Source organism: Abrus precatorius, unplaced genomic scaffold, assembly GCF_003935025.1.
Source record: "Abrus precatorius isolate BTA unplaced genomic scaffold, Abrus_2018 Scaffold10, whole genome shotgun sequence".
In the NCBI taxonomy this organism is placed as follows: Eukaryota; Viridiplantae; Streptophyta; class Magnoliopsida; order Fabales; family Fabaceae; genus Abrus; species Abrus precatorius.
The window spans coordinates 21,466,980-21,479,031 of record NW_020874292.1 but is presented as its reverse complement, the minus strand read 5'-3'; positions in this window follow the sequence as shown (position 1 = coordinate 21,479,031).

The following is a 12,052-nucleotide window of genomic DNA, read 5'->3' as shown; positions in this document are numbered from 1 at the left end:
GACTGACAAACTTTTAAAAGCCGGCTTCATCTAGGAAGTGCAATATTCAACGTAGTTGGCTAATATTGTAATGGTAAAAAGAACAAATGGGTAGTGGAGGATGTGCACCAACTTCACCGACCTGAATAAAACATGCCCCAAAGACGCCTACCCCCTGCCTAACATTGATGCTTTAGTGGATGGAGCAGCGGGGCACAAATTTCTTAGTTTCTATGATGCTTACTTTGAATATAATCAAATCAAGATGTACCAGCCGAATGAAGAGAAAACAGCCCTCATCACCGAGTCGGCTAATTTCTATTATTGGGTCATGCCTTTCGTACTAAAAAATGCAAGTGCAACATACCAAAGGTTGATAAATAAAATTTTTACTAAGCAGCTCAGGGGGTGCATAGAAGTATATGTGGATGGCATGGTCGTCAAGTTCACCTCAGATGACGAATATGTGGCGAATTTGACTGACGCCTTTTCGGAAGCAAGAAGGCATGGAATGTGTTTTAACCTCGACAAGTGTATATTCGGCGTATCTGGAGGTAAGTTCCTGGGATTTATGCTCTTGGAAAGAGGGATTCAGGCGAATCCAGAACAAATGTCAAGTAGTTATCGATATGCACAGTCCCCATACTATCAAAGAAATGCAACGGTTGACTGGCCAAATAATTGTGCTATCTCGATTTCTTCCTAAAATGGCGAAAAAGTCATGACCATTCACGGATCTCCTTAGGAAGGTGCAGAAATTCATGTGATTCGAAGAGTGTGATGCCGCTTTTAGATAATTTAAGACCATGCTTGCAACACTGTCCATCTGAACCAAACCAAAATCCAATTTGGACATAATCGTTTATTTAGCAATATTAGACAAAACCATCAGTTCTGTCTTATTGCAAGAAGTGTCAGAATAGAGGCCAGTGTACTTTATTAGCCAGACACTACATGACATTGAGACCCGATACCAATTGATAGAAAAAGCAATCCTGGTGTTAGTCCATATGGCACGATGACTCAGACACTACAAATAGGGCCATCGGATAATAGTACAAACTAATAGCCCCATTGTGAAGGTGTTGTGCAAGCCAGAACTAGCTAGGGGGATGATGGCGTGGGCTGTCAAGTTGTCTTAATTTGACATTCGTTTTGAAGCACGGGGACCTCTTAAAGCCCAAGTCCTCATGGAATTTCTTAACAAGTTTCACCCTCAGAAGATGCCTATTTTTGACACATAGAACTTACATGTCGACGGGTCCTCAAATCTACACGAAAGTGAAGTGGGCGTAATCCTCGAGGGACCAAATCAAGTGACGTCGGAACAATCAATACGTTTCGGCTTTAAAAATTTAAATAATCAATCTGAATATGAGGCATTACTTGCCAGCCTTCGGTTAGCAAAAGAAATAGGAGTCAAAAGAATTACATGCTTGAGCGATTCCCAAGTAGTAGCCGAGCAGGTCAATGACACTTATCAAGTTAAAGACCCCATCATGTTACAATATTATCAATGAGGTACATGTTTGTCACACTGCGAGGTTTGAAAGAACAAGTCGATAGACTCATAAAGTTAGCTAGTCATCAAAAGCCGGGACAGCTACAAAGCATGATCCAACAAGAAGTTAACAAGCCTAGTATTTTGGGTCAAGAATGTATAGAGATTGAAGATACATCTTGGAATTGGATGACAGACATTGTTCAATACCTCGTCACCAACAAACTCCCTGACGATTCAGAACAAGCTAAACGACTCAGGATACGAGCAACTAAATATACCCTCGTCAACGGTGAATTGTATAGAAGAAGGATCTTAACCCCCGCTGTTAAAGTGTCTCAAAGAAGAACAAGTTGATTATGTCATAAGGGAAATTCACGAGGGAATCTGTGGAACCCACTTGGGAGGAAGAACGATGGCAACAAAAGTGCTCAATGCAGGGTATTATTGGCCAACTAGCCAAAGATTGAGCTTTTTGTTAAGAAATGTATCCCGTCGTTTCACCTTGGCCTTTTGCTATATAGGGGATGGATTTTTTAGGTCCATTCTCCATGGCCAAAGGACAGTGCAAATTCATGATTGTTACAGTTGACTAATTCACCAAGTGGATAGAAGTCAAATCTCTTACAACTATCACGACCAACAATATCCAGAAATTTACTTAAAATAATATCATCACATGTTTTGGCATACCGAATGCCCTGGTCACCGACAATGGTCTTTAATTCACAGATCAATGTTTCAATGAGTTTCTGGACGGGCTTCATATAAAGCATCGGGTAACTTCGGTAGAGCACCCTTAAAGCAACGGTCAAGCAGAAGTAGCAAATAAGGTTATCCTTCATGAACTTAAAAGACGATTGGGCACAACCAAGGGGGAATGGGTTGAGAAGTTGCCAGAGATCCTCTGGGCATATAGATGCACTCCCCAAACCTCCACTAAAGAAACACCCTTTTGGTTGACTTATAGAACCAAAGCCATGTCCCAGTTGAAATTGGTGAACCTTCTTTTTGAAGACAACACTTTGAAGAAGATGCGAATGCTATCTCCTTAAATACCAACCTGGACATCCTAGATGAAGTACGAGAACAAGCCACTATTTTGATTGAAGCAAGTAGAAAGGTGATGTCATGAAAGTTCAATTCCAAACTTAAGTCAAGACGATTTCAGGCTCGAGAACTAGTAAGGAGGATAACCAGAGAAGCACACCGTGATCGATGAGAAGCAAAGTTTGCTGCCAATTAGGATGGTCCCTTTCAGGCACTAGCCAGCTTAAATAACGACTCTTATAAGCTTGAGACCCTTAAAGGCAAAGTGATACCAAGGACTTTAAATGTGTCACACCTTAAGCATTATTTTAGTTAGAAAATATACGTTGTCAATTCAATGCATTCTTTTCCTCACTCGAGTTTTGTCCCTTTAAAAGAACTTGAAAAGAGGTTTTCTTGAGGAGGTTTTTAACGAGGCACTTCATCAATAAAGACAAGATATGTTCTTATTTTCAATTATGGCTCAATTATTCCCTCCCTAGTACCTCACTCAGCTAAGATTGAATCAATCTTTCCTTCAAGTAACTCACTCAGCTAAGGTTGAACCACTATGCCCCCCTCAGCTAAGGTGAATCAATTATTCTCTCTTGAGAATCTCACTCGGTTACGGATGAATCAAGTATTCACTCTTGAGTACCTCACTCGGCTTAGGTTGAATAAACTATAACCTCACTTAGACTAAAAAACAGCGTAGTTATTCCCAAATGATCCTTATCAATCCAAAGACAACATCATTTCAAATACCCACTTGGGTTATTACTATTAATAAGGAATGATTATCGACCCATAACATACTCGGGTCGAGGTGTTAACTAATTATCACATATCTAAGTTATTTGTCATCTTTAACTTAGTTATTTTCAAAAATATAAATAGAAACTTGACCAAATAACGTACAAGTATGAAAATAAAAATTCTTCATTGCATCCAGAGGCACAAAATGGCCAAAGCATTATAAAAATAGGTGCTAACGGCCCAAGGATTACAAAATCCATAAAAGAAAAAATGAAACCCCTCCCTCCTCTCGGTATAACTCATTTTTAATAACCCCTTCAGTCTTGGTCCATTGTGGCATCTTCGACCTAGTCATCACCATCTTTGTACTGGGTCGTGGCCCTTTTGGTAGGAATAGGCTGAGCTTGACATGGAGCATAAGTATTAGCTTCAACATCGTCAGCCACCTCGTCGTAACTCAGAAAATTCCTGTTAAAGAAGTTCTTCATCATATCAAAGTGGAAGGCAGGGGACACTTGACAAAATTCCATGGCCTGCCTAATGGCGTGTTGAAAGCCTGCTTTGTGCTCAGCAATAATTTTGCCTTGGCACTCGACCACGAATGCCTTCATGTTAGCATTAGCCTTCTCCCTATCTTGATGTTCCTTTGCCAAGGCATTAGCAAGCTCCAGACCCTTCGCTCTTTTGGCTTCTTCAACAACCACAGCCTAGCCTTCGGCAGTGCGTACCCGGTCTTCCATAATTTTGATGTGTTCCTTTAGTTGAGCCACCTCAACCTCCAACGATTTGTTGGTATCGGTCAAATTTGACCAAACCTCTTCACTTTCTTCCAAGGCTCTTTAGGTTGCAAAAAATTGGTTCTGGAGCTTTCCAAGCTGAAGTAAAAGTTCCAGAGTCAAGCTACGTGCTATCACTAGGGCTCAGGTTTTGAGTTCACAATATCACTCCCACAGAGACTTGTTGTCTTGCTTATTCACAATATCCCTCCCGATTTCTAATAAAAGGTTGAGAGATACAAGTTTGGTGGCCCTAACCCCTTCAAGAAAGAAATTATCCGTCATCACCACTGGATGAATGATGGCTTAGGACGAGGAGCTACTTGGCTTGGAGGAAATATGCTTAGAGGGTTCAGTACAGACATGTTTTTTACTGTGCTCCTTTTCAGACTTTTTGCCTTTGCCCTTATCTTTTCTCTTTTTCGGGTGACCTTCGAGCAAGTCTTTAGGAGGAGGACGCACTTCAGCCAGCTCCGGCACCTCAACCAGTTGTGGATGTCGGTGTTCTTTGGCTGAGATCCCCTTAGGTGCTTGGCACCTCAGTGCTTGGCAGTAGCTTAGACTAGCTCCCATTTGTGCCATTATGTCTGCAATAAAAACAAGAAGTCAAATAATTAATATAACTTGGCTATCAAATCTATGAAGAAAAGAATAAAGGATACTCTCTAAATCCAAGTAGGGCTTAGGAGATTTTAGCAAAAGGATGAGTGCTCAGGCAGGGAGTTCCTACGGGAGAAATTTTAAATATTCTAAGGCCGACAACTCCTCCGAGGACAGCATCTCTTCCGAATACATGTAATACCGACGAGGAACCCGGGTCCAATGGAAAGAGAATATGGGTTTACCTTCATTTTCATAAAAGTATTTTCCGCCGACTACAGGGTCAACTGCTACTTTAAAGTACCTAATTTTGAAACCCTTAAATGAAGATGTATATGGCTTTAGTAGGGGCAACTCGGCCTGTCTTATTAAAGAAACCCATCTCGCTTTATCCGAAGGACGGGTACAAAAGAAATGAAGAAAAAGACATACACTAGGCTCTATATAATGATATTTTCAAAGAATTCAGAACACTTGCATAGTCGCCCACCTATTTGGGTGCAACTAGGTTAGTGCCACATTCAACACTCGCAACACCCCCATCTGAAATTCATCAAATGGCAACACTACCCCCAGTTCCTAGAACATGCACTCATATTCAAAGAAGATGTCAGCCATTCTGGCATCCTCACCCACAAATACAAGTTCAGGATTTGTCAACTCGTCTCCTCGGTAAACCTTGACATTTATTGGGTAGAGATCTAAATCGTCCCACAATGCTACCCTATATAAATCTACAAAATTTTGAAGCCGCCCCCTCTGTTTGAAACACGAATAGTAAGAAGCCACCTCTTTGTCTACCCACTCATAGCCAGGAATAGTACAGGGCAGGAACTTTGGTCTTTCCTTCATAGGGCTTGCGTTGGGGAGTGATTCATTCAACTCAAAATCCACTTCTTCGGTAATAGATGGTTTTGCATGATCGCCCGAATCCCTCGTCACACTACTCAGCTCAGTAGCCACTTTGGCATCAAGTCTCCTTGATATATTCTCCACCCCTTCGGTCATAACCCTAGCAAGAGCCTCACCTACATTTTCTCCTCTCACTTCCCCAACCGATTCACTACTTGGTCCCAAATTGTCTAACAAGGAATCTTCCCACTCAATTGTATTCTCCATATATAACAATGAAAGAGGAAAAGACACAAACTAAGCAAGACGTACCTCGGATCGCAAGAACATCGAATACACGAACTTTAATAGGATATACCCTTCGATGTAAAGCAAAAGCGTATATAACGCCCGGACCACAACCTTCTTTTATAATACACAAGGCTTCAGGTAGATGAAGGGTCGCGCCTCTCCCCAATCGTTAGATCTCCTTTAGATCAACGGTTGTAAAAATACAATCCTTCGTCTCAAAGCACAAACCATGAGAAAAACTAACTTGATGAAACCCTAATTTTTCTGAAACCCTGATTCAAAGCCCTTACGCTATCTATCCTCGGGCTTAGGGGGCAAGTGTACTGGATAAAATACTACTTGGTCATTTCCATAAAAGAAGAAAACGGAATACCTCTTCGGCCTCACCTCAGGACGATGCGTACTCACACCCCTTCAACCTCACTTTTGGACGAGGAGTACCAACACTCCTTTGATCACATCAAAATAAATTAATAGGCTAATTAATGTAATTAACCAATAAAGAAAAGGCTAATAGTCCAAGAAATCAGAAAGATAATGTAAAGCTTACCCATTAAAGCTCATTAGCTCAATATCATGCCTATAAAAGGAAAGTAAAAATGACAAGTAAGGGGGTTGACCTCAATATTTAATAGCATTTATTATTTTATACCAAACACTTACTTGACCATCAAAGTGCCATTGCAGGTATCCTTTTTCCTACTGATAAGGAGAATTTGGAATATTCTACAAGGACATCATAACAGAGAGCAAAGACATAAGCTACAGTGAACGAGTGTATACTTTATAGGAACACACCAATTTAGAAATATGGTGTGCCACTCGCAAATGAAATCAAACGTGTCCTTGATCCTTCCTTCATCTGTAGCTCGCTATTTAATATTAATGTGACAAATAAGGACAATTTGAACAAATAAAAAGTGTTAAAAGGAACAAATAATACAAGAAGAGGGAATAATAATCAAGACAAATTATCTTTTACCATTAATACTTTTATTTAAAATTAAAAATTAAACTAAATGCTCCATCAATTAAAACTTTAATATTTTAAATCTTATCCTTTGGGATTACATTTATTCCTTGTAAAAAATTGTTTATTATTCAACTAAGTTAAGTTAAGAACGTGCGTCAGAAATATTTGTATTCAAATGAAACAACTAATATGGTAACTACAATAATAAATTATCTCTTTTAAAGATATCAAGTACTTATACCAAACGAAGGAATATGTCATTTGGTTGTAAGTTCCCGAGATACTTAAGAAAATTCTTAGTTAAGTATAATTGAAAGTAAAAATTGTAATTAGTTAAAGAATGTAAATATAAAAGATCTTAGATAAATATAAAGAAGGTTGTCAATGAAGGTAAAAGTTGTTGTAAAGGAAACAACCGTGAAAGTAAAATGTAAGAAAGTAAATAAAAGCAAAGGTAAAAATAAATTATAATGTGTTTAATTGATTGGCTGCAACACAAAAAAATAAAAATGACAAATTGCAAATGGGAAAAGGAAAAAGAGATTGAATTAGAGTTGTCACCAAAATTTCTGAAGAACCTTGAAAAACTTTAAAAATATGGTTTATTTAAGCAAATATGGATTCAAAAATCTAATTATGCAAAGGTATTAGCACCCACAACATCCATACAAAAATTATTATCTTAAATAATGCAAAAATTAAAATTTTATTTCATTCATAAATTTAATATTTTATTTATTTAAAAATAGGAGAAAAATAAGTTTTGTAATAATTATACTTCTAATATATGCTCCTATGTATTCCTGATGCATGAGAAAATCAGAGTTATGTAATTCTAAATTCAAAATATTTTTGAAAAGTATTCAAAAATTGAAAGTTGAACTTTGAAGGTGTTAAAATGATTTAAAGAAAGATATTTTGTATTTTTACTTTTTTTTCTTTTTAAAAAACAAGGTGAACAATTTAATTTTAAAATGATATAATTTGAAAATAATAGAGTAATCTATACACCAATATTTTTAATTTTTATATGTTTTTAAAATTTTATTTTAATTTTTTAAAAAATTATAAAAATATTTTTTTTTATAAATAGAATGTAGGATAATTCACATACAAGAAGAATTAGATAGTGTAAATAAACTAGTAATCTTATAATATTGTAATATGTAAATAATAGAATAATATATATATATATATTATTATTATTATTATTATAAATCGTTGTGTGAACAAAGAAAAATAAAATATTTTATATTTATTGTTTTGAGAAATTTTTTTTATTTTTCACTCTTTTTGAAAAAAATAGAATAACGTGCTTAAAAATATATTTTTTGAATAATTTAAGAATGAAATATGATACAAAAATTGTTCATAAAGAAAAATGCTAGTTTTATGACATAAACCAATGAAGGTAAAATTAATGCAGAAACAATATAATTTTTTTAAAAAGAAAAATATTTGTGAAAAAAAATAATATAGAGTAACTAATAATCGAAAATGTAGTTTCATAGATGTTATTTGCAAAAGTTTCAAATAAATTGAAGATTAATAGCACATCTGTCAATTTATTATTTTATTTCTTTTGACTTTATCTCATTAAACTCAAAACATGTCTCGTTTAAATTCAAAATCACACAAAGCAAAATTATTCTTTCTTTCTTCGAGAAAGAGGTCCCATATTGCATAACCAAAATATGGTACTCACCCTTTTCTTTGCAATGTGACAGTCCAAAATGACAATTAGGAAAACATATCATACCAAAATAAAAGGCCTAAATCGATCCCACCGACCATCCATATTGGTATCATAATAGAGTTAAATAATAACAAGCACAGAACCTAATGCCATGTATGCAAATATTATTTATTTTTTATATTAGGGATTGACAACAGAACCAAAGATATGTCCATCCATGTAGTGCAATGTAACAAAAAAAAGGTTAATACACATGAATTTGAGAAACATGCTTTAGAAATAAATAAATAAATAAAATGTTACTTATAACAATTTGAAAATCTGCACTTACTATCTACTCTATCAAAACCAACAACCTTGTTTCCTACTCTATATTTGTTTCTTGATCTTTCTATACCAAATGAGTCAATTGTTGAATCCTTGTAATAGTTATTTCTAAATCATACCCAAGAACTTAAGCTAAAATTAATTAAAACTACTCACATGCTAACAATCTATAAGTAGCTCTATCATGATCTGAGGCAACAACAATGCAATTCAAGATTTAACGTGGAAGACACCTCTCTCTATACTTTTATTTCTATTCTAATTAATTTAAGACTTAATGAGTGATATCCATGTCTATTGTATTATCGTGAATGTTATTTTAGCGAAACATAACTAAAAACCTACTTTCCAGTTAATTGTTGAGTGGTTTGTGAATCTAAAGGCTAAGATTCCAAGATGAATTTATATTCTCCATGTTTTTCTGTGTCTAGGCTTCTAAATTGGATGAAAAACGTGCTGTATAAAATCTCAAAACAAGTTCAAACTCAGAGAGATTTAAAATCTCTTATCCCTAAAATATAAAAACAAATATCATTCTATTTTTTATGAGTTTAAATTTTGCATTTATCTATAGTTAGCAATCACATTTTTACTTTCCTAATAGCTACTATATTTAGAATAATACTTGAAATTTTAATTGAAATGTCATATCAACTAATTGTTGAGTTTAAGTGTTAGTCACATTACTCTATCACTTTAATCAATTTGCTTTTGGTTCCTAATACAGTAATTGCCGTAAGCTATCATTAGTCAAACCTATTTAGCTTATAGTCGTAGGCTAAAGAGCTAAAATTTGGCATTAAAATTTTTTCAATTTTTTTAAAATGTCATATACAAATTTCTACGCAGTAAAGTAATCTCACATGTATAGGAGATGTATAATCGATTTCTATTATTTATTTTTGGGTCGGAGATCAATCTCTATGATTGAGCCAAATCATGTGACAAAATAAATGTGGCCTGCACAAGTCGAAGACATTAATAAATGGGCTTAATGACCATCTGAAGACCTTGAAAGAGTGGGATCCCACAAAGTGGAGTGCATTACTTGCCAACTAAAAGGATCCTTCAGAGCTAGTGTTGAGCTTGACCGAGAACAAAGAACGTAGGAAAAAGTGATGAACATGGTCAAAGCTGCATAAGGGTTGAAGCGGCTCATAAAATAATGATCCATCTCAATGGTCTCAATTGAATAATCTAAAATTAAAAGGTAGTTCAACCACGTTAATTACTATTTAAAAAAATAAACAAATTATTTTCCATTATATCTGCACTAGAAGTAACATTTGAATATGAATAATACAATTTGATTTCTTAAAAATGTTAATTATTTGCATTAATTTATTTCTTCAAGTTTTTCTTTCGGCTCATTGAATTCCTAAAGTTTATGTTTATATGAATTGGTTTATGAAAAGACAAATTGATAGTACTTAGCAGCTAATAGACAGACAGAAAGTTTCAAAAATGAAATCAACACAAATAAACCTGCTAAAGAAAAGTTATGTCTTAGCTCCAATGCTCTTATAAAAATTGTAGAAAAACTAAAAGTTTATTTTAAAGAAAAAAATATACCACATTTGCATCTAATAAATACAAGTAAAAATAAGTAAAATTTTTACCTCATCAATAAATATAAATATATTAAAATTTGAATAGGTGAAAGATTTAGATAGTTTGTACATACTAAATGATAGGTTAAAATCTCATTACAACTATAATAATAATAATAATAATAATAATAATAATAATAATAATAATAATAATATAAATACATCGTGCTAACAGATGTATTCAAACGTTAATTAAAAATTTGACTTAAATTAAGGTTTTGATATCTCAAAAATTCATAATTTTTTTATTTAGTTTGTTTTAAAACAATTAATTTAATCTCTCAAACACTATTTTTTATTTAGTTCCTTTATTAATAATTTGTTAAATCGTTTCATTATTTGCTAACAAAACATTTAAATTTGCATATATAATTTGATTGAGACATATAATATAAAATAAATTTGTCACTAATAATAATTTTTTATATTTTCAAATGAAAATTTAGTTTATAAAATTAGAACGTCTAGAAAAGTGATTTGAAAGTATGAAAAAAATGACTGTATATATCACATAATTATTCACATTAACTTTATATCATATTATATAATCAATTTGGATATTACATAGAAAGTAACAAATTATTAATAATGGGGTTGTATGAAAAGAAACATAATTTTTACAAGACTTGTTTAAAAAAAATTAAATTTTTTTTTAAGAATTAATTTTTTTTAAATAATAAATATATAATTTGTATCAGAGATCATGATGAAGTTACGGATAAATTATGTTGAGATTGCATTAAAAATATTTTTTATTTTATTTTTTTACTTTTAAATATCAACTAATGTCATAAAATTAATTGATAGTATTCTCTATAAAAATAAAGAGTTTCGTGAAAGAGCAAAACTAGTTAGAGTAATTAGTTAAAAATCAAAGAAGGGAATAGCATTGCTAAATAAAATCTTAAATCTATAAAAAATAGTAAAAATTTTATTTAAAAAAAGAGTTTTGTTAATCTCAGTTTTTAGAGTTAAAAATAAATGATTAATAATAGTAAAATTTTATTAAAAAAATATGTATTATATTTTTATAATTTTAATACAATAATTATGTATTTTTTTTATAAATTTTTTTTATTTATAAATACTTAAACTCAATCCTTGGTTAGTGACACTTAATTGGAGAGCATGAACCTGCCAACTGAGGAACTTTAAATGTAATTTGGGGTTGACATGACAAAACTCAAATAATTCTATATCTCGGCCCTAAATGTTAGAAACTACTACCCACTAACTATCAAAATTCAAGTTTGGTTTGATGGGGACGAACGAAGAAGTTAGAATAGTCCTATTGTGATATTATTTACCCAATTATGAACCAGATTCAGAAAGATGTGGAGTCTATATATATACATATAACCAGATTCATATGATCTTATTATATAATATCATATATAATTCTCGATAAAGCAACTTAAACTAGAAGCTAACAGAGGATAACAATGTTACATAACAAAATTCTGACCAAATATGCACCATCACTGATTATTTTAGTTAAATTATCAATTATGCATTAGAAAAAAAACGTTTTATAATACCATCCATCCTTGTTGAAGGTCTCTAATAGATTTTATTTTATTTTATTTTATTTTTTGTGTGTATATATTTTAAAGAAAGAAATGTCGACATACATAGTCTTATATATCGTTTTTGTTTTTAATT